This window comes from Acomys minous, assembly GCF_964271855.1.
Source record: "Acomys minous genome assembly, chromosome: 11".
NCBI lineage: Eukaryota > Metazoa > Chordata > Mammalia > Rodentia > Muridae > Acomys > Acomys minous.
In genome coordinates, this window is record NC_140492.1 from 65413466 (window position 1) to 65427111 (window position 13646).

Genomic DNA, 13646 nt, shown 5'->3' on the forward strand with positions numbered 1-13646 from the left:
CTTTTTCTTTTTCTTTTTTTTAGAGATGCGAACGGAATGTTTTCCTAATTTCATTATCAGTTTATAAGTTCACTATTAGTGTATATGAGAGCTATTAGTTGTGTTGATTTTGTGTCCTGCCACTACAGTGGACATATATCTATTAACTCTTGAGAGTTTTCTGGTAGAATTTGAGGATATTTGTGTTATAAATCAGGTTATCTGCAAATAGGAATATTTTTAATTCTTCTTCCCTATTTTTATAATTTTTATTTATTCCTAATGTCTTATTTAGTCAAGCTAAGAGTTAAAGCACAAGGTTGAGGAAGAACAGCCAAGAGAATGGGCTCTTCTGTTTCATTCCGGATTTCAAAAGAAATGGTCTTAGTTTTTCCGTGTTTAATATATGTTGACTATAAGTTTATCATATATCTCTTGTGTAATTTTGAAATCTGTCCCCTGTATTCCTAAATTCCCCAGGACTTTTATAAGGAATGCACAGTGAGTTTTTTCAAATGCAGTTTTTATGTCTATCAAGTTGTCCATGTGATTTCTGTCCTTAAGATAAATTATATAGTATATGCTTATGGTGACTCAAAATCAAAACCTTCAGATGAATTCAATTTGATCATTAATGATGTATGATCCTTTTGATGTGATCTTGGGCTCAATTTGCAAATGCTTTGTTGAGAACTTTTGTATCAGAGATGCATGAACTTTTGCATGTACTTTGCAGCCCATTTTCATTTGTGCTGTGTTTTTGTCTGGTTTGGTAAAGTAGTTCTCCAGAAGGAATCAGTAGTGTTCTTTCCCATTCTTCTTGGTGGAGTGGTTTTAATTGGTAATTGGACCTTGGTTAACGTTTTGAGGAAATTCAGCAGCAACTCTATTTGGTTCTACATTTTACTTTTGAGGAGACTTTGAATCGTAGCTTTAACTTCATTGGCTGCAATGGATTTGCTTAAGTTAATTGCATTTTCTGCTTTAATTTTAGTGGGTTATATGTATTTAGAAACTTGTCCATTTAGTCTATGTTTTTCAGCTTTGAGGCATGTAAGTGTTTCAAATATTCCCTCATAGTCTTTTGAATTTCACAGAATTTTGTTGTAACAACCCTCCTTTTTGGTCTCTTGTTTTATTAATTTGCATCTTCTGTCTCTTTTCTTTCTTTCATGTCAGTTTTATTTTTTTCTTCACCTTGTTAGACTTCTCAGAAAACCCATTCTTTGATTGGCTTGCTGAATTGGTCTCCAATTTCAACTTCATTAATTTCTAGCGGATGGGAACTCTGTAGTTGTTGGTTAAATCGAGACTGTCCTATGATGTGATGTAGTTCTGATGCCCATTTGATGATTTTGTTTGGATGATCTTTCCAAACGTGAAAGTGGGATGGTGAGTTCTTCCACTGTTATTGTGTGAGAACTAAATTACTGAAATGTTAGAGCGAAAAAAATGCAATAACAAAAACAATGACACCACTGCATATTTAATAAAGACAGAGTAAAAACACATGCACCAGCCAAAACAATACATAATATAACAAAGCAGATGATAGCCCTATTCTGGTCTGTACTCTGCATTTGTTTTTCAGTCTTCATCGTTCCTCCAGAGATTCCTGAAGTAATAACTGAATGATGTATCACAACGAAAATCACTGAAGCTGTTTATTGGTTGGGGAGGGCTGAGGTTACCTGCTCTTGGCTAGATCACAGCAAGAGAAGAGATAAGACTGAAGTCTTGGCCTGTGTGCCAATCTCCAGAGTGCTCAAGTGGGCCCAAAAACCTCAGGGCACATGTACACTGCCTCCAGCTAAAATATTTTGAATGTGCTAGTTTTGGCTTTAGTAGTGAAAATGTCGGAGAACTTGTGCTGACAAATAAATACAATAATATATTAGAACCCTAAACTAATTAAAATAAAAGCTACTGAGCCTAGGGTAGCTCTTTAAGGAATTAAATATATAGTTACTTGGTCTGAAATGAATTTTATTGGTTCTATGTCCCACTGAGAAAAATACTACAGTGCCCTACAAGATGGAGATAGGCCCATAGGCACGAGCACTTCGGGCAGTAAGAAGCAGAGCTCAAGCTATTTCAAACCAAGTTCTATCTGTAATACTGGCTACTGTCCTGAGATTCTAGCACCAAGGGTACCTGCACAGCTATTATCAGACATATCCACATTCACCTTTCTGAAATGTGGCCAGTAGATTTTCCTACACTGATCCTAAGTGCTCTGCACCCTTACGACCACTAGCATACAAATTGTAACCCACGAAGCAAGCCTCCTCATGGTCTCATGGTCTTAGACGTCTCTGTCACTTTCCAAAGGGAAGTAATTATTACTTGTTTGCAAGTCCTGGCCTCTCTGTGTTGTCACTACATGGAGGATTTTGCTTCTTAATGTCTTGTTTCATGTTTTTTTGACGGTTGCCCTGCCTTGTCTGAGGGCCTAGAGGACACACAATCTTTCTTAGTCATTTTTTTCTTAGTCATTTTTTATTCACCAGAATTAATCATAACTGGACAGGATGAGCTTCTTGAGAGCTTAACACCTTTGGTAATGAATGAATAACTCAATTGGCTTCATAGAGTGAGTAGCTGCCGATTGCCTATTCAAGATAAGCTAAGTTGTGCTACTGTATAAACAATGCCAAACTTCGGTGACTTAGAATATCCTGTCATCTCATATACTGACTCCAGTGATCAAGAAGGGATGCTCCAACGAGGCCGCAAGACAGCACAAAAGAAGTCCAGGAACAACCCAGCTTGTTCTTTAATGTCAGGCCTTTCTTGAGGCCTCATGGGATCCAGGATCTCATGAGATTCACTTAATGCATTTCAAGGACAGTTTTTGTAAGGGCCTCCTACGAAATCTTACTTAAAAATCCTACTACCTTTTAGCATGGTCACCCTGGGGGAACCTCTCACTACATAGGCCTTGGAGCATCAACCTACAAACCACAGCAAGCCTGCACAACAGGGGCACCGGAAACCCTAGGACATGGAACTTGCTCTATTTTCCTCACTGTTACATTGAGTTCTAAAGATAGTCTGTTTGAGACCAGTGACAGCACCAAGTGGTGTTATGGGCCTTCTCAACAAGCTTAGAATAGCGCTACTTCAAGCAAGTGCTTTTAAGATCGTCATAAGTGAGCTATAATGAATCGCAGTTAAAAGTTAGGAGTTTGCTATGTAGTTGTCACCTGGAGTGTACAGTTATAGGAGGGACCGTCTCTCCTTCTCTCTCTCTCTCTCTCTCTCTCTCTCTCTCTCTCTTTCTCTCTCTCTCTCACACACACACACACATTTAGTTAATAGGTTCCTGTTTTTATACACAATTTGATTTTTAAGTTCTATAAAATCTCAGGCATCTATTAGGTATAGTGCCACTCCAATGAATTTAGAATACTCAGTAGAGAAGTTGCACAATGCATTTGTTTATTGCTCATTCAGGGTGCCAGGAGATTCTTATACCAAAGTCTTAATCCCCTGAGAAAAATCTGAAAACTCTAAAGCAGGAGATTTGGCTTTTTTGAAACCCAGGGTCCTGAATAAAGATTGTCTTATTGCTTTGAGGCACTAAAGTCTTCCAAAGGTGGTTGGAGGGAAAAAAGAGTCCATAGCTGTTCTCCTGGCTGAAGTGCCCTGCCTTTTGTAACTCACCAGCTATGTAATTCCATGCAACTCCACAAGATGAAACATCCGGTTTCTATCTGACCTCCCCTGTGTCTACTACTATGAGTGAAAAGAATCTTTCAGGTGTAGATAGAATGCTTCTGACTGAGCTCCCTGAAGGAATATTTACAAGATACATTCCCATGAGCCATTACTTTTCTTTAGCTCAGGCTCCAGGTTCTCAGTTATAAATCAGTTATAAAGAAATATAAACATGTACAAGTCACCAGCAGTTTCTCCACTATATAGTAATATTTCAATTCCCTTTTCACTATTTTAATGCATGCATATTTTTTGTGAAAGTGTGTACTGTTGTCTGGCAGAGTTTTTGGTCTAAAGCACATGCATTTTCATGATAATTAAAGCAAAATCACTTCTGGGGTTAGACAAATGACCAAGGCATTTGCTTAAAATGATTGGCTAACAGATATCAATAACACATTCCAGGACCTTCACAGAGGTGTCTTGCTCCTTACTGTGTAGCTGTGTAAGCTTTTAATCTTCAATTACAGGAAGCATACAAAGGGTCTGAAGGACAAAGTGACTCAGGCCTGTGCTGTAGGGCGAGGCCAAATGTTTGAATAAACTTACCAGGTCAAGTGCACCCCCAAGCGGATCAGTTATTCCCTTCCCTATTTTCCAAATAGGATTTTGAGATATTGCTGGAGGTTAATTTTCATTTCTATTTTTTGAATTTATGCTCATGGTTGTTTTGCCTGCTTGTATGTATGTTTAAAATGTGTGTGCAGTGCCAACAAAGGACAGAAGAGGGCGTTAGATCCCCTTAAACTGTAGTTACAGAGAGTTGTGAACTGTCATGTGGGTGGTGGGAGTTGAACCTGGGTGTTTGGCAAAGAGAGCAGCCAGTGCTCTTAACTACTGAGCCATTTCTCCAGTCCCAAGAGACTTTTAAACTATAACCATATGAAGATACTTATATAGATAAACACTATACATATACATTTAGGTATTATGTATACATTTAGTTCACATCTTAGTGATGATTATCTTTATTAGTTTAAAGGTAGTTTAAGCATATGGTCATAGAATGTTTGAAATTCAAAAAGATAAAACCTTCTATGCAAAAGTAGCAGATTGGACTGGATGTGGTGGCGCACGCCATTAATCCCAGCACTCGGGAGGCAGAGGCAGGTGGATCTCTGTGAGTTCAAGACCAGCCTCATCTACAAAGTGAGTCCAGGACAACCAAGGCTACACAGAGAAACCCTGTCATGAAAAACCAAAAAAAAAAAAAAAAAAAAAAAGAAAAAAAGAAAAAGAAAAAGAAAAAGTAGCAGATTGGTTAAAGAATGTAGAAGTGATAATCCTAATACTTCATGCATGTATAGTATATTAAAGTGACTATCCTTTTTCCTTATCTAACATCATTCCTAGAAAGCTTATTGATAAGCATTGGAAATGTATTATATGTGACATGTGAGGTACCAGAACTAGAACCAAAGTCCAAGTGGTTGCCATCTAAAATCAGTATCTTCTCTGAAAAGCACATTTTTTTTTTTTTGCATTTTGATCTGAATTTGTTTCCAACAATTTCAAACATAGGTTCTCATCCGCGTGTAGATATACATAGGCACAGACACACATCCACACACACAGTCATATACAAGCAGTTCAGTTTCTTTATCACATCAGGGGAGTTTTTTTTTTTTTAATTGCAGACTCTTTAAATATTGGCTAACAGAAAACCTATCCCCAACCTAATAGATTTCACACATACACAACCACTCCCATACTTCCTCCCAGTGATGAGCTCTCTGACAAGACACCAGAAAGTGGAGAGGGACAATGCTTCCAATGGCCAGGCCTTGAGGACAATTCTGCTGCATTTGTCGCAGCATCAAGTGTGCTGAGTCTCTGTGCCGATAATGTTTGGATCAGACTCTTCTGGAATCAGCCATGGAGAAAGCAGGGTCTTTTCCCCAATCTTTCCTACAATCCACAGTGGTATGAGAGAAGTACTGTAATCTCTGTCTCTGTCTCTGTCTGTCTGTCTGTCTGTCTGTCTGTCTGTCTGTCTGTCTCTCTCTCTCTCTCTCTCTCTCTCTCTCTCTCTCTCTCTCTCTCTCACACACACACACACACACACACACACACACACACACACACACGGTTTTTGCCTGTCCCTTTGTTTGCATCTATTTATCCAAATCCATCTATCTATCTCTAGTTAGTTAGCTTCATATTTTATTTGGCTTAAGACCATTTCAAAATTCCTGATGCTTCCATGTAGTCATTCTGGTAGAAAAACGCTTCACCTTCACAGTTTTGCTGAACTCGTGGCTCCTGAACCAAGAACTCAACCCATGCCCTCCTGCACTAGAAATTTTCTCTGCTTTATGCAGTTACTTTGGTGCATTCAGCCCACCAGTGTTATGCAGAAAATTTAAATACAAGTCTTTAATTTAGCAGATCCACCCACAAGGTTCCAGAAGCTGAAGTCAGCATGAGTCTTTGAGAAAATATCACCCTGGAAAAAAATAGTACATGTGAGAAAAATACTGTGAATTTAGAAGCATTTGTTTTACAAACTACAGATGCAGACTGAAAGAAAATGACATCTCGCTTTGATATTAAGCAGCCTTCCATAACACATCCATCTGTAACGTGTTTTGCAGTCAGTTACCCGCTAAACCTCACCACACACAGATTCGCACTTGAGGCACAATACAGCTGACCCCGTTTTGCAGATGGAGAGAATAGAAACACAGAGAGTAAATGAACTTCTCAAAGTTTCCAGACATCTGCCATGGGCAGGGGGGAGCTCAGCAAACCACACTCCTGTGAAGTTGAAAGGGGAGATTGCATTGGTGCCCTGTTTGGCTTTCTGAGTGATTGTTGCTGCCTCCGATCTGGTTAGAACAGAGACTGTGCTGAAGCCATTATTCAGCCAAGGTTTAAGAGTATATGCTCATGTAGGATAGGCTGGACAGGGTGGCTGTTGACCAAACTGGGATTAGTAGGTTGAGCAAAGTTGCCACTTGAGAAGAGCAAAGCAGTTGTGAAGTGAGGGGCCCTGTGGGGGAATCCTGTAGGTATCCCTTGCTTTGAAAAGCAGCTTTTCTTCTTAACCAGAGTTTGAGTCATTTAGAGGTTCTCAATGTTTCTAATGCTGCAACCCCTTACTTCAGTTCATGTTGTGGTGACCCCCCAATCATAATACCTTCATTGCTACTTCGTAACTGCAATTTTGCTAGTTATGAATCATAATATAAGCATCTAATGTACTGGATATCTATATGTCACCCCTGTGGGAGGGTCCTTGGACTCCCCAAAGGGTTAAGGGCCACAGAGTGAGAACCACTGATTTAACCACTGCCTCCTGGGCCAGCAGCAGCAATTTGTTAGAAACGCAAATCACCAGGCTGCACAAATACCCACTGCTCAGGGCTGGGGACAATCACCAGTTTCTTGAAGCTCTTCTGTTGGTTTTGATGCAAGGTGAACTCTGCGAACCTCTGGCCACTAGCACCTTCTGGCTAGCTGGTGTGCCCTGCAAGCCCAACATAAAATATGATTCACCTTTTTCTACTTATATAGAATATATTAATCATGTATCCAATAATGTAAGTAAAAAATTTTGCCAGTTCTTCAAAAAGCAAGATTAAAAATTGGAAACCAGTTAAGGCACAGATCTTGCTGTTTGATGCCTGAAGTCAGAGCTTCTCCAGACTCCTTGCTTGTTAAAACACATAGTCTGGAAGTTTAGTAGGTGAGTGGTAAATTCCTATTGGCTCCAATTGATCTATTTAGACGTCTGTGAGGAGTGTAAGGCTAATGATCTTCCGTAACCAGAAGATAGCAGAGCAGAGCAACCCGGCATGAAAATATCCCAAATATGGAGGAATAATAATAATGTACTTACATGGTAGGTGTTTAATCGAAGTAACACATGACACGGCTGAAGCGTGCTAGGTATCTCAGGTCCGTTACAAAAGAGAAGAACATTCAGCAGCGAGCACAGATGACGTCGGGAGCTTCCATGGCAGCCTCTACCTGAGTCACATGCTTGCACAAAGTCTGCGCATGCTCACCAGATTTGGGGGAGGAGACGTGATAGACGGGACGAAATGGTAAAAGGGAAGTCTTTCGGTTGGCTGGAGGAGGGGACATGCAGGAAGCTGTTCATATATTTTTCACGCTTTGTCATTTACATTTCACTCTAATAAGTTCTTCGCACATTCCTGCCCAGTTCTGTGTCCCGGAAGTTATCTATCTGATTTTCACCACCTAGATGGTTTTTTTGTGCTTTCGCTTCTGGCTTCTGGCTGGGCTTATGGAGTGGAAAATGGGCGAAAGCTGCAAGGGTGGAAGAAGAGAGCGCGCTACGAATTTGTTCACCTCCTAGTCTACGATGGCCGTGCCAGTCTGAACAAGGCGGACTTCATCGAGCCAAGCCCTCTCACTATCTCCTGTGTTTGTGAGAAAATAGGCAGCTGCAACTCCCGTTACAGACTCCTTTTCTAAACCCCAGTTCTTCTGAAATCATCCTCTACCATTTCTTTCGGATATCCTGCTGGGTCTGCAGTGATTATCACTCCAAGAGTTGCTAAGGTTGGGTCTTGATTCCACCCTGGTCCTCTTGACCCTGTCCATATCTACACAGACAGATCATTCTAAAACCTATTTTCACCCACCACATGGGCTTGCCACCTGTGACTAACTGGTTGCTTGCCTCACCAAAGTGGCTTCCAAGCTCTAATCCGCAATCTAGTCTTCAAAGCTTGGTGAAGCCCATGTTCCTCCAGATTCAGAGAATCTGAAATGAGAATGGAGAATTTGTCTTTCAGATACAGTTCCCAGTGATGATCCTTCACTGGTCTGGGGACCTCGTTCAGGGAATAGGTATGTGCTAGTAATTCCTAACAGTGGTCATATGCCAGAATCACTTCATTAGCTGGCTGAAATTATGGATTATACAAATCTCTCTAGATGGAGTGAGATGTGAAAGTTTAAAATGTGGTATTCCTTAGGTTTCTTATGTGGCGGTGAGAAAGCTAGATTACTCCTCTGGGGCTGTTCTGTCTCTGAGACAAATGAGGGCAAGAGGCTGGCCATTCTGCATGGTTGGTGTGAAGGTGATGAGAAAGCCCCTATTGTCTGAGAGAGGAACTAGAAGCTTCTCCTTGCTTTTCCTCCAAGATGCAGCAGCTTTAGCTTTGGGAGTAGTGTGTGCTTTTAACCCTGTGGGAGGTGATGATCTCTTTCAGTTACTTCATGTCAGGCCCCAGCACATAGCTTTCCAGTGACTGCATCCATGACAGTTAGCACTTGCTGTATCCTTGTATGCTAAAGACATAAAGGGTCTGAAACAGAGTGAGTGCAGGTTAAGAAGACTGTCGGTAACTGAGAGAAACGATGGGATGAATGGATGGGTACTGTTGCCCCATGTCTTTTATGATATGACAGCACAAACGAATAAGAAACATTTAGTCTGCCCTCACACACTGATTTCTTAACAAAGCAATTTGCCCAAGCAGAAAAACTTGGAGTTAGGTGACTGCATTCGTGGAGCTTTCCCATCTCTTTCACTTCATGGTTCAACAAGAAATTGAAAGGAATCAATCTCATGCTGACTGACAGTTTTGACAGCTGCTGTTCTCGGGGTGTCAATGCGTGTTCTGTCATTCTGCTTAAGAATTCAGAACTGAACAGAGACATATGCACTGCTAGTCTCACTCCTCTGATCTCGCGCCTGCCCCCAGCCCCCCTTTTCTGCCCTGTTTTATCCCCCACCACTCAAATCAGTGATGTGCTTTTAATACCTCAACATCGTGTGATGCCTTTGCCCAGAGCCGGAGTCCATCTGCCCTGAGAATCGTCACGCTTCCAAATGGAGCCTCTAGCCTCCTTGCAAACTAATAGGGCACCATAAATTTGAGTCTCTTCAAATAATAAATGAGTCTTTTCTGTATGTTTAGCCAAGGGGAGGGGATATTAAAGTGAATAAGAGTAATAATAAAAAAGCAAGTGAACAGCATGGATATAATTAAAGGGAATAGCTCACATTCACACACACACACACACACATGCAAATAAATCTCTGAACATTGACTTCCTCTGGGACACACCCCATTACACCCAGACCTCGCCTCAGAAAGGTATGTACAGTTTGTCATCCTAATGCAAAGCAAACACCTACACTCACGCTCCCAGGTACAATAAGAAGATGAGGGGTTTTTTTTTTTTTGAGTTGAAAACCTTTCCAGTTCACAAGGCTCAAAAGACCTATATTTCAAAACTGCAGTCCTCAAAATGACATATATATATTTCATTGAATCAAATGGGTTAGTTAGCTTTAGTGACAGGGACTGATACCTGGCATTTTCTTTGTATTGTGAGAGCACATTTTTCATCTATGCTCAAAAGAACAGCCAAAATATTAGTAGGACTATTTGGAGCCCAGATCTGCTCTGTAGACAGCCCGAAGGAAGGATTTCTTTCTGATGCATTCCTCACCAAGTATGATCTCTGAGCGAGCTCAGCTGCTCCACTCCGGGTGGGGCGGTTCACATCTGCACTTGTTCCCTGGAGCCACGTTAAACACAACAAAAATGTTTGCCCAGACTAGGAGACATCTACTTTCCTTCCTCAAGAACATTGAGTCCAAGTCAGCCCTAGGTTGAAGACTGAGGACTCTTTCCTCATGGCGCTCCATCAACAGAGTTTGGGGAACATAGTCTCCAGGTTATTTATAACCAGGAACAGTGCACGCGGCTCCTTTCCTCCAAAGCAGCTATCTACACAGAAGCCTCTCTTGGGACAGAAGCTGTTCTTTAAGAAAATAAGATTCATCTGAAGTTGATTATGTATATGATGCATACAGTTTTTAAACCTTCGTGACTATATCTTTTCACTACTTCAATTCCTTCTACTTTTTGGGTTGGTTGGCTTTGGTTTCATGGTGAAACATATATATTTAGAAATAGGCTCCTGGACCAGGTTTAATTGATCCCAGTTCTGTCGTCAGCATCCAGTGAGTGGTAATTAGGAGTCAGCCGAAACACAGGCAACATTGAATTTGACCATATCAGTGTCACAGTGTTTCTTCACACCCTGTGCCATTTTTTGTCTCTTGACCTTGACCTCTATACTAAACATAAACGTGCCATCTTCTCTCTTATTCTTGGCTGACTTAGAGGTCAGCGGGACCTTGACAATGGCATAATGGCCAAGCTCATTTCTCTTGGGGATGCTCTTGTGGAGGAATTTCAGATGCTTCTAGAGTGGCAGTGTCTTGGGCCATGAGGCAGTAGGTGGGTGATGTGTTGACCTTCTGTCAGTGGGCAGCTATGGATGCCTTTCGAGCCCCACATTCCTGGGTTTCAATGAGTTTCACTTGGCTTTGCTGCAGGGGGCTTCCTTCTGGGCTTTGTGAGAAGTTTCTTTCCTCACTTTCCATGCTGCCATCCTTCTCTAGAGAAGAAGAGGTGGGGATGTTCTAGATTTTCCCAGTGATAGATGACTATTGAGACATCTTTAAGTATAGAACCTTTCTCAGCTGGGAGAGCTTGGACTTCAGAAAACTCTGGACCACCAAAGCCAACCAGAACCAGTGGGTTGTAGATTCCTGCTTTGTGCATTCAACGAATGAAATTCACAGACAACAGAGTATGAGTTGTAGAGAGAAATTTGTTACTGACTCGTAGGTGAGAGCTTAAAGGAGATAAAGAGAGCCATGATATTTGAGTTAAAATAGCATGGAGGTGGCCATATGGCAATGAGCAGTCACATGATAAGAAAAGGGGGCTCCAGAAAAAGAGAAACTCGAGTGTATCAGGAAAAGTATAAGTGGGCTCTGTCCAGTATCTACAAGAAGGAGAAACAAGAGAAACAAAAAGGAAACATTATGGCCCTCTGAGTCAGGACTCAGAAAGGCAGAGATGCCTAGCAGAACCCCATGACAACTCCCAGGATCTGTGCTAAGGGTTGGGAATGCTAGATAGGAAAAGTACGTTCACACATTAAAGGGTTAAGTATCCCTTTTATCTTTTTAGCATGGCTTAAAGTGAACCTGCTTTCCCAGGAGATGGTCCCTTGACCATTGACATTCCCCATATATATTAACTGTTAAGGGAGTAGGCAATGCCATGGGTCCATCCACAGGTAGGTTTTATCATTTGGCATGGAGGCAGTAGCATTAAATGCTATGACAATAATTTGGGATCTTTTTTTATCCTGGGAAAAATAATACCTAGAGGTGATATATGGCTCAAATATGAAGCTTCTTCTTTCACCACTTAATACTAACAGTTTACTGACCCATGCAGCCATGATCTTCTGCCTTTGTGTGAATAAATGGCTTTAGGAAAATGACAGGGATTCAGTGTTCTACTTGAGAGTTGTCTGGCAAACTAAAAACAGGAGTCACTAAAATCTGAAGTCATGAAGAGTTTAAGTCATTCTTTTTCAATTTCAACCTTTAAAGAGGTTATTTTTTTTCTTCTGTCTCATGTCATATTTAAGATTTACAATATTAACCATGTTTCTTATGGAATTCTGAAAAATATGTTAAAATAACACAAGATGAATTGCTCACAGAATTGAGCCCTGTTTCTCAGAGGAGTGATTCACCTGAATCCTGGAGGCCTATGTTCCTCCTGTTCAGAGCATGTTGAAGTATTGCTATTGACTTTCATTCAAGCTCAAATGCTCTTTGTTCCATTGTCAGCGGCTAATGATTCACAGGATGACTCCCTTTATTAATTGGTGGTCAGGAGTTGAGAAAGTATTCTTATGAACATGGGATTTATATTCATGTATTAGACAGTCCCAAAAAAAACTTGCTGGAACTTTCTCACATTAACATCCAAATAATTATATATTATCATTTCAATTGGCATAGCCAATGAGTCAAAATCCTGGATTTAAGGTTTTCCCTCTTTATCACCTAGCCTTAATATTTCACTTAAATTTATAAACGTAGCAAGTTGTTTCATTTCACTGGAATTTGATGATTTCATCTGTAAAACAGGAGCAAATCGTGGTGTAATGAACGAACAGAGATTTTTACATGGCATTTTCCCAGTCCTACGAGCTTTATCATTCATCAAAAAGGGAACCTGGAATGATTATCTAAATAGTAATATATTCGTCTAGAGATCTATAAAAAGGGAAAGATCAGGACAAAAACCTTATAGCCAATATCTACAAGAAATAAAGTTCCAGTGGGTTCCCTGAGTTGCAGGCAAGGTGTCTGAGAGGAGAAGATACAGTATAGATGGAGGCCACAAGAATCTAGGTCTCAAACACATGTGTATATACAATCCACCATATGAACTCTGCATTTCAAGCAAAGTGATTTCAATCAAATTCATACCCATTAGATTAATAATAGTAACTGTGTAAATGTGGTGGTCTTTTTTTTTAATTAAGAAATGAGAGAACTTCTCTTTAGATATTGAGTTATGGCTTAGAGTTTTGAAAGAAATACCTTTATAGAAAAATCATGAATAAATATTGGCAAGATCAAAGTTATTATCCAGACTGTGCTATTTTTCAGTGAAGTTCACACAGAAAACATGACAAAGTCAAAGGTGTTCTTGTTTCTGGATTTAACACACAACCACACAGAGATAAGCTTTCTGAACACATGAACAGCATTAAAAAGACAATGTCTCCCACCTTTTCATACGTGCGCGAGCACACACGCACACACACACACACACACACACACACACACACACACACACACACAGGGACACACATACAAGCATGCATGCATACATGCACACATGAAAACACACTTACCTGGGCCTTCAGGAAATGAGGGTGGGACCACTCATGTGCAAGAGAGAATTTTCTTCATCATGCCACAAGAATAAGCCTGTTAAAATGCCTCAGATAGTCTCTATAATTGGAACAAGTAATCTTTCCAGTATAAAGGAAATATAAAGCTGTGATATGTCATAAAGTAGAAATGTGGCCTGGCTCTTCCCACAGGTCCCTGTGCTGTGTCAAAATCAATGGAA